At 47.5% G+C, this 15406-nt stretch overlaps 17 non-coding genes and 3 pseudogenes across 17 annotated transcripts; 2 read left to right on the forward strand and 18 right to left on the reverse strand.

The window, feature by feature from the left end:
* Nucleotides 1–4605: 4605 nt before the first annotated feature.
* On the forward strand, nt 4606–4769 carry LOC135033735 (U1 spliceosomal RNA). Its single transcript, XR_010229074.1, has one exon. It is a non-coding gene; the product is annotated as a U1 spliceosomal RNA (small nuclear RNA).
* A 152-nt stretch (nt 4770–4921) lies between these two features.
* On the forward strand, nt 4922–5084 carry LOC135033793 (U1 spliceosomal RNA). The gene has a single exon (XR_010229127.1). It is a non-coding gene; the product is annotated as a U1 spliceosomal RNA (small nuclear RNA).
* A 618-nt stretch (nt 5085–5702) lies between these two features.
* LOC135033813 (U1 spliceosomal RNA) lies at nt 5703–5844 on the reverse strand (annotated as a pseudogene).
* A 152-nt stretch (nt 5845–5996) lies between these two features.
* On the reverse strand, nt 5997–6160 carry LOC135033912 (U1 spliceosomal RNA). The gene has a single exon (XR_010229228.1). It is a non-coding gene; the product is annotated as a U1 spliceosomal RNA (small nuclear RNA).
* A 671-nt stretch (nt 6161–6831) lies between these two features.
* Nucleotides 6832–6995, reverse strand: LOC135033781 (U1 spliceosomal RNA). The gene has a single exon (XR_010229120.1). It is a non-coding gene; the product is annotated as a U1 spliceosomal RNA (small nuclear RNA).
* A 152-nt stretch (nt 6996–7147) lies between these two features.
* LOC135033820 (U1 spliceosomal RNA) lies at nt 7148–7311 on the reverse strand. Its single transcript, XR_010229151.1, has one exon. It is a non-coding gene; the product is annotated as a U1 spliceosomal RNA (small nuclear RNA).
* Nucleotides 7312–8005: 694 nt separating this feature from the next.
* On the reverse strand, nt 8006–8147 carry LOC135033814 (U1 spliceosomal RNA; annotated as a pseudogene).
* Nucleotides 8148–8299: 152 nt separating this feature from the next.
* On the reverse strand, nt 8300–8463 carry LOC135033843 (U1 spliceosomal RNA). Its single transcript, XR_010229169.1, has one exon. It is a non-coding gene; the product is annotated as a U1 spliceosomal RNA (small nuclear RNA).
* Nucleotides 8464–9134: 671 nt separating this feature from the next.
* On the reverse strand, nt 9135–9297 carry LOC135033789 (U1 spliceosomal RNA). The gene has a single exon (XR_010229123.1). It is a non-coding gene; the product is annotated as a U1 spliceosomal RNA (small nuclear RNA).
* Nucleotides 9298–9449: 152 nt separating this feature from the next.
* LOC135033741 (U1 spliceosomal RNA) lies at nt 9450–9613 on the reverse strand. Its single transcript, XR_010229080.1, has one exon. It is a non-coding gene; the product is annotated as a U1 spliceosomal RNA (small nuclear RNA).
* A 615-nt stretch (nt 9614–10228) lies between these two features.
* On the reverse strand, nt 10229–10391 carry LOC135033800 (U1 spliceosomal RNA). The gene has a single exon (XR_010229133.1). It is a non-coding gene; the product is annotated as a U1 spliceosomal RNA (small nuclear RNA).
* Nucleotides 10392–10544: 153 nt separating this feature from the next.
* On the reverse strand, nt 10545–10708 carry LOC135033799 (U1 spliceosomal RNA). The gene has a single exon (XR_010229132.1). It is a non-coding gene; the product is annotated as a U1 spliceosomal RNA (small nuclear RNA).
* Nucleotides 10709–11391: 683 nt separating this feature from the next.
* On the reverse strand, nt 11392–11543 carry LOC135033841 (U1 spliceosomal RNA; annotated as a pseudogene).
* A 152-nt stretch (nt 11544–11695) lies between these two features.
* LOC135033932 (U1 spliceosomal RNA) lies at nt 11696–11859 on the reverse strand. The gene has a single exon (XR_010229248.1). It is a non-coding gene; the product is annotated as a U1 spliceosomal RNA (small nuclear RNA).
* A 671-nt stretch (nt 11860–12530) lies between these two features.
* On the reverse strand, nt 12531–12693 carry LOC135033811 (U1 spliceosomal RNA). The gene has a single exon (XR_010229144.1). It is a non-coding gene; the product is annotated as a U1 spliceosomal RNA (small nuclear RNA).
* Nucleotides 12694–12845: 152 nt separating this feature from the next.
* LOC135033698 (U1 spliceosomal RNA) lies at nt 12846–13009 on the reverse strand. Its single transcript, XR_010229038.1, has one exon. It is a non-coding gene; the product is annotated as a U1 spliceosomal RNA (small nuclear RNA).
* A 615-nt stretch (nt 13010–13624) lies between these two features.
* Nucleotides 13625–13787, reverse strand: LOC135033801 (U1 spliceosomal RNA). Its single transcript, XR_010229134.1, has one exon. It is a non-coding gene; the product is annotated as a U1 spliceosomal RNA (small nuclear RNA).
* A 152-nt stretch (nt 13788–13939) lies between these two features.
* LOC135033740 (U1 spliceosomal RNA) lies at nt 13940–14103 on the reverse strand. Its single transcript, XR_010229079.1, has one exon. It is a non-coding gene; the product is annotated as a U1 spliceosomal RNA (small nuclear RNA).
* Nucleotides 14104–14775: 672 nt separating this feature from the next.
* LOC135033823 (U1 spliceosomal RNA) lies at nt 14776–14938 on the reverse strand. The gene has a single exon (XR_010229154.1). It is a non-coding gene; the product is annotated as a U1 spliceosomal RNA (small nuclear RNA).
* Nucleotides 14939–15090: 152 nt separating this feature from the next.
* Nucleotides 15091–15254, reverse strand: LOC135033919 (U1 spliceosomal RNA). Its single transcript, XR_010229235.1, has one exon. It is a non-coding gene; the product is annotated as a U1 spliceosomal RNA (small nuclear RNA).
* Nucleotides 15255–15406: the final 152 nt, after the last annotated feature.

Below are 15406 nucleotides of genomic sequence, written 5' to 3' on the forward strand. Positions count from 1 at the left end.
ACCGATGCACATAAAGAAGCAAAAAAACATACATAAACATTACACACATAAGTACCGCGTTGCGGCACAGCCAAAACACAATAGAAATGCTGATGGTATAGTACAGTTCAAGAACTACAGCACAGGCCAGCCTACACTATAAATCATGAACTGCACTATACATTTAAACTGTACAATAATACAACAGTTAATAAGGCTATGGGTGTGGAGTGTAAGAGGGTGAGGGAATCACAAGCCCGAAGCTTTATTGAAAGACTGACACATATAAGGGGAGGTTTAATAAATAGAAAGACATCCTTTACTATAGAATGTAGTCCAATCCGACCTCTGTGCTCTTCCACAACTGAAAAACAGATAGTGTTCCCAAGCCTTCCATCCTGGAATATCTTTGGTCTTTCGCCAATGAAGAAAGCAATCCCTCCCTCCAGCAGACCCTTCAACCACAATACAAGATCACAGCCAAAAGGCCGAGAAGCAACTACACTTGAGCTTAACAAAAATGGCTAAAACTTAGTGGAGGAAAGTGCAGTGCACCAAAACATAAGCTGACACAATCATGGAGAATGCGCCAGCATATATGCTCTTCTATCTATATTTTGCAAACATGCTCTTGTCCCCTCCAGCTGCTCTATGTAGATTTAACGTCTGGCAAGGTGCATAACCCACTGACAAGCAGGCACACTCCTGCATGAGTTTTCACTCTCACTAGCTGGATGATACACAATCATTTGCATGTGCTCCACCTCCGACACACCACCCACCCAACCACCCAGTCACCAGAGCCACCCACAAACCAACTGGCTCCGTGATTTAATTTGCACAGTGTAGTCATCCAGGCAGCATGTCCTTCTCAATGGAAGGATCTCTGGTTCCATGGAATCTTCCGCATTGGAATGCTGCGGAACAAAAAGGATTTAAATATTCAGCTTGCTAGCATTCAATGTACCTGCGGCTTGGCTCTAGCACATGGGTCTTCATCCTGTGGCCCTCCAGCTGCTGTGAAACTACACATCCCAGCACGCCCTGCCACAGTTTTGCTATAAGGTATGCTAAAACTGAGGCAGGGCATGCTGGGATGTGTAGTTCCATAGCAGCTGGAGGGTCGCAGGTTGAAGACCCATGTTTTAGCATGCCTGTTCTATGATGCATGTTCCGTGATGTCACAATCAGCTTGGAATGGGGTGTCTAGCAGGCATTTGCTGACAGCCACTTGAGGGAGACACACATCAGGAGATGCAGCATATCGGAGGTCTTCGATGCCTTTCCAGCAAATGCACACCACCTGCTGCTGGTCTGGACACAAAACAATGCCCACAATCGAAGTCCCAAAATGCCCAACTACAGGATTCATGTAAGTAGTGAATTTAGGAATGAATTTAGAAGTAGGAAATTAAGTTAGTTCACAAGTACATTCAAATTCAGATCTAAAGTCTAGGTAGGCCTCACGTCCTGGCAGCCGCCAGCATTTAAAAATGCCTTGATTAGAGGTACGGAATTAAATGTAGATAAGAAGTAGACACAAAATAAGACTCCGCAGAGCAGTTATCAGGTGTTTTTATCAATTGTTGCATTTAAAAAATCAAGCAATTAGGGAACACAATGTTGCAACAATGTAACCCTATTTGCAAAATAGTACTAAATAAGTTTGTCGATGTAAGACATTTGCAAAGGCGCATCCAAAACACGCTGGAAAATGCAACTGAATCTGTTTTTGGAGGCTAGAATAGGAAATGTGCATCGGTCCTACAAGTACTGAAAGCTCTTCTCCCATCTCCCTTTTCTGAAAAGCCATTTAATATATGGTTCCCAGATAGGGGACATATCAGATATTGCCTTTCAAAAGCAGCAAATATCATACCACTTCTATTGCCATCAAAGATAAACATTGATTGTTTTCAGATATTGGATTGAAAAAGCAGTCTTTATTGACATAAAGAAGCAAAAAAACATACATAAACATTACACACATAAGTACTGTGTTGCAGCACAGCCAAAACACAATACAAATGCTGTCGGTATAGTACAGTTCAAGAACTACAGTACAGGTCAGCCTACACTATAAATCATGAACTGCACTATACATTTAAACAATACAATAGTTAATAAGGCTATGGGTGTGGAGTGTAAGAGGGTGACGGAATCACAAGCCCAAAGCTTTATTAAAAGACAGACACATATAAAGGGAGGATTAATAAATACAAAGATACCCTTTACTATAGAATGTAGTCCAATCCGGTCTTTCAACTCTTCCACAACTGAAAAACGGATAGTGTTCCCAAGCCTTCCATCCTGGAATATCTTCAGTCTCTCGCCAATGAAGAAAACAATCCCTCCAGCAGACTCTTCAACCACAATACAATATCACAGCCAAAAGAGCGAGAAGCAACTACACTTGCGTTTAAACAAAATGGCTAAAACTTAGTGGAGGAAAGTGCAGTGCACCAAAACATAAGCTGACACAATCATGGAGAATGCGCCAGCATATATGCTCTTCTGTGTATATTTTCCAAACCTGCTCTTGTCCCCTCCAGTTGCTCCATGTAGATTTGACGTCTGGCAAGGTGCATAACTCACTGACAAGCAGGCACACTCCTGCATGAGTTTTCTCTCTCACTAGCTGGATGATACACATTCATTTGCATGTGCTCCACCTCCGACACACCGCCCACCCAACCACCCAGTCACCAGAGCCACCCACAAGCCAACTGGCTCCGTGATTTAATTTGCACAGTGCAGTCATCCAGGCAGCATGTCCTTCTCAATGGAATAATCTCTGGTTCCATGGAATCTTCCGCATTGGAATGCTGCGGAACAAAAAGGATTTAAACATTCAGCTTGCTAGCATTCAATGTACCTGCGGTTTGGTTCTAGCACATGGGTCTTCATCCTGTGGCCCTCCAGCTGCTGTGAAACTACACATCCCAGCATGCCCTGCCACAGTTTTGCTATTAAGGTATGCTAAAACTGAGGCAGGGCATGCTGGGATATGTAGTTCCACAGCAGCTGGAGGGTCGCAGGTTTCCTAGAAAAACTTTAAAAAGTCAATAATCTGGAGAGTTTTTGTAAGATGTTTCTTCCAGCAACCAATGAAGAAACACATTGGTACTTTCGCATGATGAGTGAGTGCTTCAGGATCTCTTGCACTTACATGTGCAGCAGAGTACTGCACTGGAAGCATGCTGGGCCCATAACCCAGAGGTAGGCAGATTGAAACTATCCTTTGCTATATGCATTTTTTTTTGTTCATTAAAGTAATCCAAAACTGGGATTGATATTTTAGCTTTTATTTTTACTTAAAGTACAATAACTTTTACCATTTTAATTTGTTTTAATAGTATATTGACAGTATTGTTTTCTTTCAAAAATCCAATTAATTTTCTTTACCCGATTATTAAAATGGTAATTGACAAAAACAAACTACATTGTCACCAGAAGAGCAATACAAAATGTACAAGTGATATATTAAAATCATCTTTCCAGCTTGAATTTCAATGATGCATTGGGGCAACGATTTTGTGAGAAACATCTTCACCCTTAAATAAAGATTTTCTTAATTCCTTACCTGTGTGCTAATTAGATATCACCTTGTTTTCACATTAAACAGACTTCCACATGAGAAAACAGCAAAGATGCAGTGGCGTTAATGTTTCCTGGTGTCAACCTGTATTATTTCCATAGATATTGAAATGAGGATGCATCTTGCTGCCTTTCCAATGAAGCAAGTTTAATTTAGTAATAGGTGAAAAACCATCCCTACAAAGATGTTAATCAGATACTTGGCTTTGTGGACACTTTTCAGAGAACAAATTTGTTATCATAAAAATAAAGCCAGAAAATGAAGAGCTGTTTAATCACTCAATTGGATTTTTCTGCCAGCATTTTTCTTTTTCTCTGCAACCCACTGCTAAATTGTGCTTCCTAGCTGATTTTTTATAAAATCACTTAATCAAATCTAACTCTGATTACATCAGAGAAGGCCAGGTACCCTACACCATAAGAGGGGGTTTGCAATTTTGACTTGTCTACTTAAATATCACCAAAATCTGATCACAAGGTCAATTACGTCCCTGGGTGGGATTGAACCACCAACCTTTTGACTAATAGGCACTTAGCAACTGTATAAATGTTAAGGATAATGTTAATAAGTTAACCAATGCAAGCATTAACCCGTGCAAGTTGTACCCTGTTTTGAACTTTGAACATGAGCCCCACACCAAAGGAGGTTGGAGGTGTTTAATGCAAACTAGGGGTCAGCCAAGCGCCGCAAAAGGCCACCATGCCCTGCACGCCCCTTTTCTCTTTTCATATGCAGACGAGGGTTGAAGCCAACTTTGACCCACTGCTTGGATGACATCACCATATGCAAATCCATCTGCGGCAGGCCTTCCCCCAGGAATGCTTGCACTAGTTGTTGCATTTGGTTTGTTGTTTGGGGGTGCTTCAGTATTAGGCAGCCTTCTGCCCTCCCATGTTCATCTGAAAATATATGTTCTCCCTGCAGTTGTTGTCCCCAGATGAGAGTTCCCTTGTGCTGCCTCAGTTGAATCTCCTTTACTTGATAGAGATGTGCATGAGCAGCGGCCCTCCCCAGCCCTATTCCAAATCATACTTATTTTGCATAGGAGATACCATGGTCATGAAGATTTTTCTCCCAGGGTGAGGTTCATTCATTGCATTTTGGGTATGCTGACCCCTGTGATTTCCCCAAATGTGGGAAACTTGACTGCATTATTTGTGGTAGTGGGAGGCTGTGTTTGTGATTTCTTCTGGTCAGCTCTGGTAAAAGTCAGATTTCTTTGTCTCAGATTTTCCTTTAGCCTTGTTCTTCTTTCGAGAGTTCCCTTGTGCTGCCTCAGTTGGATCTCCTTCACTTTACAGGGGGGTACCCGAGCAGCAACCCTCCCCAGCTCTAGACCAACTCCTACTTACCTGCCAGGTGAGATACTATGATCATGAAGGTGCTTCTCCCAGGGCAAGGCTCACCCATTGTACTCTGGGTGTGCTGCTCCTGCGATTTCCCCAAATGTGGGAAACTTGACTGCATAATTTGTGTTTCCCCTGGTCGGCTCTCGTATAATTCAGATCTCTTTGTCTCAGGTCTCTCTCCAGCCTAGTTTGCTGTCTGTTTCCACTTCTCTTTTCTTCAGCCGCTTCCTTCTATACCCTTGTGCACTATCCTGACTTCTCCTCCCGTCTGCTTACTTTGTGCCTTCCAATGCACAATGCAAACTACAGGTAGTGCTGCAGGGCCCACACCCTTTTACTTGCCTTACAGAGCAGCTCTGGAGCTGTTACAGTGCCCAGCTGCTGCAAGAAATCAGCTTGAATGCTTCAGGGGCTGGGGCATAGCCAACATGAGCCCCACACCGAAGGAGGGTGGAGGTGTTTAATGCAAACTAGGGGTCAGTCATGTTGGCTATGCCCCAGCCCCTGAAGCATTCAAGCTGATTTCTTGCAGCAGCTGGGCACTGTAACAGCTCCAGAGCTGCTCTGAAAGGCAAGTAAAAGGGTGTGGGCCCTGCAGCACTACCTGTAGTTTGCATTGTGCGTTGGAAGGCACAAAGTAAGCAGACAGGAGGAGAAGTCAAGAGAGTCCACAAGGGTATAGAAGGGAGGGGCTCAAGAAAAAAGAAGTGGAAACAGACAGCAAACTAGGCTGGAGAGAGACCTGAGACAAAGAGATCTGAATTATATGAGAGCCGACCAGGGGAAACACAAATTATGCAGTCAAGTTTCCCACATTTGGGGAAATCGCAGGGGCAGCACACCCAGAGTGCAATGGGTGAGCCTTGCCCTGGGAGAAGCACCTACATGATCATAGTATCTCACCTGGCAGGTAAGTAGGAGTTGGGCTAGAGCTGGGGAGGGTCGCTGCTCGGGCACCCCCCTGTCAAGTGAAGGAGATCCAACTGAGGCAACACAAGGGAACTCTCGAAAGAAGAACAAGGCTAGAGGAAGATCTGAGACAAAGAAATCTGACTTTTACCAGAGCTGACCAGAGGAAAGCACAAACACAGTCCCCCACTACCACAAATAATGCAGTTGAGTTTCCCACATTTGGGGAAATCACAGGGGTCAGCATACCCAGAATGCAATGAATTAACCTAACCCTGGGAGAACAATCTTCATGACCATGGTATCTCCTATGCAAAATAAGTATGATTTGGGATAGGGCTGGGGAGGGCCGCTGCTCAGGCACATCTCTGTCAAGTAAAGGAGATTCAACTGAGGCAGCACAAGGGAACTCTCATCTGGGGACAACAACTGCAGGGAGAACACATATTTTCAGATGAACATGGGAGGGCAGAAGGCTGCCTAATACTGAAGCACCCCCAAACAACAAACCAAATGCAACAACTAGTAAAAGCATTCCTGGGAGAAGGTCTGCAGAAGACGGATTTGCATACGGTGATGTCATCCAAGCAGTGGGCCAAAGTTGGCTGGAACCCTCATCTGCATATGCAAAGAAAAAAGGGTTATGCAGGGCATGGCGGCCTTTTGCGGCGCTTGGATGACCCCTAGTTCGCATTAAACACCTCCATTCTCCTTCGGTGTGGGGCTCATGTTGGCTATGCCCCAGCCCCTGAAGTATTCAAGCTGATTTCTTGCAGCAGCTGGGCACTGTAACAGCTCCAGAGCTGCTCTGTAAGGCAAGTAAAAGGGTGTGGGCCCTGCAGCACTACCTGTAGTTCGCATTGTGCGTTGGAAGGCACAAAGTAAGCAGACAGGAGAAGTCAGGAGAGTGCACAAGGGCATAGAAGGCAGGGGCTCAAGAAAAGAGAAGTGGAAACAGACAGCAAACTAGGCTAAAGAGAGACCTGAGACAAAGAGATCTGAATTATACGAGTAGCCGACCAGAGGAAACACAAATTATGCAATCAAGTGTCCCACATTTGGGGAAATCGTAGGAGCAGCACACCCAGAGTGCAATGGGTGAGCCTTGCCCTGGGAGAAGCACCTTCCTGATCATAGTATCTCACCTGGCAGGTAAGTAAGAGTTGGGCTTGAGCTGGGGAGGGTCGCTGCTCGGGCACCCCCCTGTCAAGTGAAGGAGATCCAACTGAGGCAGCACAAGGAAACTCTCAAAAAGAGAACAAGGCTAGAGGAAGATCTGAGACAAAGAAATCTGACTTTTACCAGAGCTGACCAGAGGAAAGCACAAACACAGTCCCCCACTACCACAAATAATGCAGTCGAGTTTCCCACATTTGGGGAAATCACAGGGGTCAGCATACCCAGAATGCAATGAATGAACCTCACCCTGGGAGAACAATCTTCATGACCATGGTATCTCCTATGCAAAATAAGTATGATTTGGGATAGGGCTGGGGAGGGCCGCTGCTCAGGCACATCTCTGTCAAGTAAAGGAGATTCAACTGAGGCAGCACAAGGGAACTCTCATCTGGGGACAACAACTGCAGGGAGAACACATATTTTCAGATGAACATGGGAGAGCAGAAGGCTGCCTAATACTGAAGCACCCCAAACAACAAACCAAATGCAACAAATAGTACAAGCATTCCTGGGGGAAGGTCTGCAGAAGACGGATTTGCATACGGTGATGTCATCCAAGCAGTGGGCCAAAGTTGGCTGGAACCCTCATCTGCATATGAAAAGAGAAAAGGGGTATGCAGGGCATGGCGGCCTTTTGCGGCGCTTGGATGACCCTTAGTTCGCATTAAACACCTCCACCCTCCGTCGGTGTGGGGCTCATGTTGGCTATGCCCCAGCCCCTGAAGCATTCAAGCTGATTTCTTGCAGCAGCTGGGTACTGTAACAGCTCCAGAGCTGCTCTGAAAGGCAAGTAAAAGGGTGTGGGCCCTGCAGCACTACCTGTAGTTTGCATTGTGCGTTGGAAGGCACAAAGTAAGCAGACAGGAGGAGAAGTCAAGAGAGTCCACAAGGGTATAGAAGGGAGGGGCTCAAGAAAAAAGAAGTGGAAACAGACAGCAAACTAGGCTGGAGAGAGACCTGAGACAAAGAGATCTGAATTATATGAGAGCCGACCAGGGGAAACACAAATTATGCAGTCAAGTTTCCCACATTTGGGGAAATCGCAGGGGCAGCACACCCAGAGTGCAATGGGTGAGCCTTGCCCTGGGAGAAGCACCTACATGATCATAGTATCTCACCTGGCAGGTAAGTAGGAGTTGGGCTAGAGCTGGGGAGGGTCGCTGCTCGGGCACCCCCCTGTCAAGTGAAGGAGATCCAACTGAGGCAACACAAGGGAACTCTCGAAAGAAGAACAAGGCTAGAGGAAGATCTGAGACAAAGAAATCTGACTTTTACCAGAGCTGACCAGAGGAAAGCACAAACACAGTCCCCCACTACCACAAATAATGCAGTTGAGTTTCCCACATTTGGGGAAATCACAGGGGTCAGCATACCCAGAATGCAATGAATGAACCTAACCCTGGGAGAACAATCTTCATGACCATGGTATCTCCTATGCAAAATAAGTATGATTTGGGATAGGGCTGGGGAGGGCCGCTGCTCAGGCACATCTCTGTCAAGTAAAGGAGATTCAACTGAGGCAGCACAAGGGAACTCTCATCTGGGGACAACAACTGCAGGGAGAACACATATTTTCAGATGAACATGGGAGGGCAGAAGGCTGCCTAATACTGAAGCACCCCCAAACAACAAACCAAATGCAACAACTAGTAAAAGCATTCCTGGGAGAAGGTCTGCAGAAGACGGATTTGCATACGGTGATGTCATCCAAGCAGTGGGCCAAAGTTGGCTGGAACCCTCATCTGCATATGCAAAGAAAAAAGGGTTATGCAGGGCATGGCGGCCTTTTGCGGTGCTTGGATGACCCCTAGTTCGCATTAAACACCTCCATTCTCCTTCGGTGTGGGGCTCATGTTGGCTATGCCCCAGCCCCTGAAGTATTCAAGCTGATTTCTTGCAGCAGCTGGGCACTGTAACAGCTCCAGAGCTGCTCTGTAAGGCAAGTAAAAGGGTGTGGGCCCTGCAGCACTACCTGTAGTTCGCATTGTGCGTTGGAAGGCACAAAGTAAGCAGACAGGAGAAGTCAGGAGAGTGCACAAGGGCATAGACGGCAGGGGCTCAAGAAAAGAGAAGTGGAAACAGACAGCAAACTAGGCTGGAGAGAGACCTGAGACAAAGAGATCTGAATTATACAAGCGCCGACCAGGGGAAACACAAATTATGCAGTCAAGTTTCCCACATTTGGGGAAATCGCAGGAGCAGCACACCCAGAGTGCAATGGGTGAGCCTTGCCCTGGGAGAAGCACCTTCATGATCATAGTATCTCACCTGGCAGGTATGTAGGAGTTGGGCTAGAGCTGGGGAGGGTCGCTACTCGGGTACCCCCCTGTCAAGTGAAGGAGATCAAACTGAGGCAGCACAATGGAACTCTCGAAAGAAGAACAAGGCTAGAGGAAGATCTGAGACAAAGAAATCTGACTTTTACCAGAGCTGACCAGAGGAAAACACAAAAACAGTCCCCCACTACCACAAATAATGCAGTTGAGTTTCCCACATTTGGGGAAATCACAGGGGTCAGCATACCCAGAATGCAATGAATGAACCTCATCCTGGGAGAACAGTCTTTATGACCATGGTATCTACTATGCAAAATAAGTATGATTTGGGATAGGGCTGGGGAGGGCCGCTGCTCAGGCACATCTCTGTCAAGTAAAGGAGATTCAACTGAGGCAGCACAAGGGAACTCTCATCTGGGGACAACAACTGCAGGGAGAACACATATTTTCAGATGAACATGGGAGGGCAGAAGGCTGCCTAATACTGAAGCACGCCCAAACAACAAACCAAATGCAACAACTAGTACAAGCATTCCTGGGGGAAGGTCTGCAGAAGACGGATTTGCATACGGTGATGTCATCCAAGCAGTGGGCCAAAGTTGGCTGGAACCCTCATCTGCATATGAAAAGAGAAAAGGGGTATGCAGGGCATGGCGGCCTTTTGCGGCGCTTGGATGACCCTTAGTTCGCATTAAACACCCCCACCCTCCTTCGGTGTGGGGCTCATGTTGGCCATGCCCCAGCCCCTGAAGCATTCAAGCTGATTTCTTGCAGCAGCTTGGCACTGTAACAGCTCCAGAGCTGCTCTGTAAGGCAAGTAAAAGGGTGTGGGCCCTGCAGCACTACCTGTAGTTTGCATTGTGCATTGGAAGGCACTTAAGAAAAGAGAAGTGGAAACAGACAGCAAACTAGGCTGGAGAGAGACCTGAGACAAAGAGATCTGAATTATACGAGAGCCGACCAGGGGAAACACAAATTATGCAGTCAAGTTTCCCACATTTGGGGAAATCGCAGGAGCAGCACACCCAGAGTGCAATGGGTGAGCCTTGCCCTGGGAGAAGCACCTACGTGATCATAGTATCTCACCTGGCAGGTAAGTAGGAGTTGGGCTAGAGCTGGGGAGGGTCGCTGCTCGGGTACCCCCCCTGTCAAGTGAAGGAGATCCAACTGAGGCAGCACAAGGGAATTCTCGAAAGAAGAACAAGGCTAGAGGAAGATCTGAGACAAAGAAATCTGACTTTTACCAGAGCTGACCAGAGGAAAACACAAACACAGTCTCCCACTACCACAAATAATGCTGTCGAGTTTCCCACATTTGGGGAAATCACAGGGGTCAGCATACCCAGAATGCAATGAATGAACCTCATACTGGGAGAATAATCTTCATGACCATGGTCTCTCCTATGCAAAATAAGTATGATTTGGGATAGGGCTGGGGAGGGCCGCTGCTCAGGCACATCTCTGTCAAGTAAAGGAGATTCAACTGAGGCAGCATAAAGGAACTCTCATCTGGGGACAACAACTGCAGGGAGAACACATATTTTCAGATGAACATGGGAGGGCAGAAGGCTGCCTAATACAGAAGCACCCCCAAACAACAAACCAAATGCAACAACTAGTGCAAGCATTCCTGGGGGAAGGCCTGCAGCAGATGGATTTGCATATGGTGATGTCATCCAAAGCAGTGGGTCAAAGTTGGCTTCAACCCTCGTCTTTATATGAAAAGAGAAAAGGGGCGTGCAGGGCATGGCGGCCTTTTGCGGCGCTTGGATGACCCCTAGTTCGCATTAAACACCTCCACCCTCCTTCGGTGTGGGGCTCATGTTGGCTATGCCCCAGCCCCTGAAGCATTCAAGCTGATTTCTTGCATTAGCTGGGCACTGTAACTGCTCCAGAGCTGCTCTGTACGGCAAGTAAAAGGGTGTGGGCCCTGCAGCACTACCTGTAGTTTGCATTGTGCATTGGAAGGCACAAAGTAAGCAGACGGGAGAAGTAAGGATAGTGCGCAAGGCCATAGAATGGAGCGGCTTAAGAAAAGAGAAGTGGAAACAGACAGCAAACTAGGCTGGAGAGAGACCTGAGACAAAGAGATCTGAATTATACCAGAGCCGACCAGGGGAAACACAAATTATGCAGTCAAGTTTCCCACATTTGGGGAAATCGCAGGGGCAGCACATCCAGAGTGCAATGGGTGAGCCTTGCCCTGGGAGAAGCACCTTCATGATTATAGCATCTCACCTGGCAGGTAAGTAGAAGTTGGGCTAGAGCTGGGGAGAGTCGCTGCACGGGCACCCCCCTGTCAAGTGAAGGAGATCCAACTGAGGCAGCACAAGGGAACTCTCGAAAGAAGAACAAGGCTAGAGGAAGATCTGAAACAAAGAAATCTGACTTTTACCAGAGCTGACCAGAGGAAAGCACAAACACAGTCCCCCACTACCACAAATAATGCAGTTGAGTTTCCCACATTTGGGGAAATCACAGGGGTCAGCATACCCAGAATGCAATGAATGAACCTCACCCTGGGAGAACAATCTTCAAGACCATGATCTCTCCTATGCAAAATAAGTATGATTTGGGATAGGGCTGGGGAGGGCCGCTGCTCAGGCACATCTCTGTCAAGTAAAGGAGATTCAACTGAGGCAGCACAAGGGAACTCTCATCTGGGGACAACAACTGCAGGGAGAACACATATTTTCAGATGAACATGGGAGGGCAGAAGGCTGCCTAATACTGAAGCACCCCCAAACAACAAACCAAATGCAACAACTAGTGCAAGCATTCCTGGGGGAAGGCCTGCAGCAGATGGATTTGCATATGGTGATGCCATCCAAGCAGTGGGTCAAAGTTGGCTTCAACCCTCGTCTGCATATGAAAAGAGAAAAGGGGCGTGCAGGGCATGGCGGCCTTTTGCGGCGCTTGGATGACCCCTAGTTCGCATTACACACCTCCACCCTCCTTCGGTGTGGGGCTCATGTTGGCTATGCCCCAGCCCCTGAAGCATTCAAGCTGATTTCTTGCAGCAGCTGGGCACTGTAACTGCTCCAGAGCTGCTCTGTAAGGCAAGTAAAAGGGTGTGGGCCCTGCAGCACTACCTGTAGTTTGCATTGTGCGTTGGAAGGCACGAAGTAAGCAGACGGGAGAAGTCAGGATAGTGCGCAAGGGCATAGAAGGGAGCGGCTCAAGAAAAGAGAAGTGGAAACAGACAGCAAACTAGGCTGGAGAGAGACCTGAGACAAAGAGATCTGAATTATACGAGAGATGACCAAGGGAAACACAAATTATGCAGTCAAGTTTCCCACATTTGGGGAAATCGCAGGGGCAGCACAACCAGAGTGCAATGGGTGAGCCTTGCCCTGGGAGAAGCACCTTCATGATCATAGTATCTCACCTGGCAGGTAAGTAGGAGTTGGGCTAGAGCTGGGGAGGGTCACTGCTCGGGCACCCCCCTCTCAAGTGAAAGAGATCCAACTGAGGCAGCACAAGGGAACTCTCGAAAGAAGAACAAGGCTAGAGGAAGATCTGATATAAAGAAATCTGATTTTTACCAGAGCTGACCAGAGGAAAGCACAAACACAGTCCCCCACTACCACAAATAATGCAGTCGAGTTTCCCACATTTGGGGAAATCACAGGGGTCAGCATACCCAAAATGCAATGAATGAACCTCACCCTCGGAGAACAATCTTCATGAAAATGGTATCTCCTATGCAAAATAAGTATGATTTGGGATAGGGCTGGGGAGGGCCGCTGCTCAGGCACATCTCTGTCAAGTAAAGGAGATTCAACTGAGGCAGCACAAGGGAACTCCCATCTGGGGACAACAACTGCAGGGAGAACACATATTTTCAGATGAACATGGGAGGGCAGAAGGCTGCCTAATACTGAAGCACCCCCAAACAACAAACCAAATGCAACAACTAGTACAAGCATTCCTGGGGGAAGTTCTGCAGAAGACGGATTTGCATACGGTGATGTCATCCAAGCAGTGGGCCAAAGTTGGCTGGAACCCTCATCTGCATATGAAAAGAGAAAAGGGGTATGCAGGGCATGGCGGCCTTTTGCGGCGCTTGGATGACCCTTAGTTCACATTAAACACCCCCACCCTCCTTCGGTGTGGGGCTCATGTTTGCTATGCCCCAGCCCCTGAAGCATTCAAGCTGATTTCTTGCAGCAGCTGGGCACTGTAACAGCTCCAGAGCTGCTCTGTACGGCAAGTAAAAGGGTGTGGGCCCTGCAGCACTACCTGTAGTTTGCATTGTGCATTGGAAGGCACTTAAGAAAAGAGAAGTGGAAACAGACAGCAAACTAGGCTGGAGAGAGACCTGAGACAAAGAGATCTGAATTATACGAGAGCCGACCAGGGGAAACACAAATTATGCAGTCAAGTTTCCCACATTTGGGGAAATCGCAGGAGCAGCACACCCAGAGTGCAATGGGTGAGCCTTGCCCTGGGAGAAGCACCTACGTGATCATAGTATCTCACCTGGCAGGTAAGTAGGAGTTGGGCTAGAGCTGGGGAGGGTCGCTGCTCGGGTAACCCCCTGTCAAGTGAAGGAGATCCAACTGAGGCAGCACAAGGGAATTCTCGAAAGAAGAACAAGGCTAGAGGAAGATCTGAGACAAAGAAATCTGACTTTTACCAGAGCTGACCAGAGGAAAACACAAACACAGTCCCCCACTACCACAAATAATGCTGTCGAGTTTCCCACATTTGGGGAAATCACAGGGGTCAGCATACCCAGAATGCAATGAATGAACCTCACACTGGGAGAATAATCTTCATGACCATGGTATCTCCTATGCAAAATAAGTATGATTTGGGATAGGGCTGGGGAGGGCCGCTGCTCAGGCACATCTCTTTCAAGTAAAGGAGATTCAACTGAGGCAGCATAAGGGAACTCTCATCTGGGGACAACAACTGCAGGGAGAACACATATTTTCAGATGAACATGGGAGGGCAGAAGGCTGCCTAATACTGAAGCACCCCCAAACAACAAACCAAATGCAACAACTAGTGCAAGCATTCCTGGGGGAAGGCCTGCAGCAGATGGATTTGCATATGGTGATGTCATCCAAAGCAGTGGGTCAAAGTTGGCTTCAACCCTCGTCTGCATATGAAAAGAGAAAAGGGGCGTGCAGGGCATGGCGGCCTTTTGCGGCGCTTGGATGACCCCTAGTTCGCATTAAACACCTCCACCCTCCTTCGGTGTGGGGCTCATGTTGGCTATGCCCCAGCCCCTGAAGCATTCAAGCTGATTTCTTGCAGTAGCTGGGCACTGTAACTGCTCCAGAGCTGCTCTGTACGGCAAGTAAAAGGGTGTGGGCCCTGCAGCACTACCTGTAGTTTGCATTGTGCATTGGAAGGCACAAAGTAAGCAGACGGGAGAAGTAAGGATAGTGCGCAAGGCCATAGAATGGAGCGGCTTAAGAAAAGAGAAGTGGAAACAGACAGCAAACTAGGCTGGAGAGAGACCTGAGACAAAGAGATCTGAATTATACGAGAGCCGACCAGGGGAAACACAAATTATGCAGTCAAGTTTCCCACATTTGGGGAAATCGCAGGGGCAGCACATCCAGAGTGCAATGGGTGAGCCTTGCCCTGGGAGAAGCACCTTCATGATTATAGTATCTCACCTGGCAGGTAAGTAGAAGTTGGGCTAGAGCTGGGGAGAGTCGCTGCACGGGCACCCCCCTGTCAAGTGAAGGAGATCCAACTGAGGCAGCACAAGGGAACTCTCGAAAGAAGAACAAGGCTAGAGGAAGATCTGAAACAAAGAAATCTGACTTTTACCAGAGCTGACCAGAGGAAAGCACAAACACAGTCCCCCACTACCACAAATAATGCAGTTGAGTTTCCCACATTTGGGGAAATCACAGGGGTCAGCATACCCAGAATGCAATGAATGAACCTCACCCTGGGAGAACAATCTTCAAGACCATGGTCTCTCCTATGCAAAATAAGTATGATTTGGGATAGGGCTGGGGAGGGCCGCTGCTCAGGCACATCTCTTTCAAGTAAAGGAGATTCAACTGAGGCAGCACAAGGGAACTCTCATCTGGGGACAACAACTGCAGGGAGAACACATATTTTCAGATGAACATGGGAGGGCAGAAGGC

The sequence above is a fragment of the Pseudophryne corroboree genome, unplaced genomic scaffold (genome assembly GCF_028390025.1).
Source record: "Pseudophryne corroboree isolate aPseCor3 unplaced genomic scaffold, aPseCor3.hap2 scaffold_576, whole genome shotgun sequence".
Lineage (NCBI taxonomy): Eukaryota > Metazoa > Chordata > Amphibia > Anura > Myobatrachidae > Pseudophryne > Pseudophryne corroboree.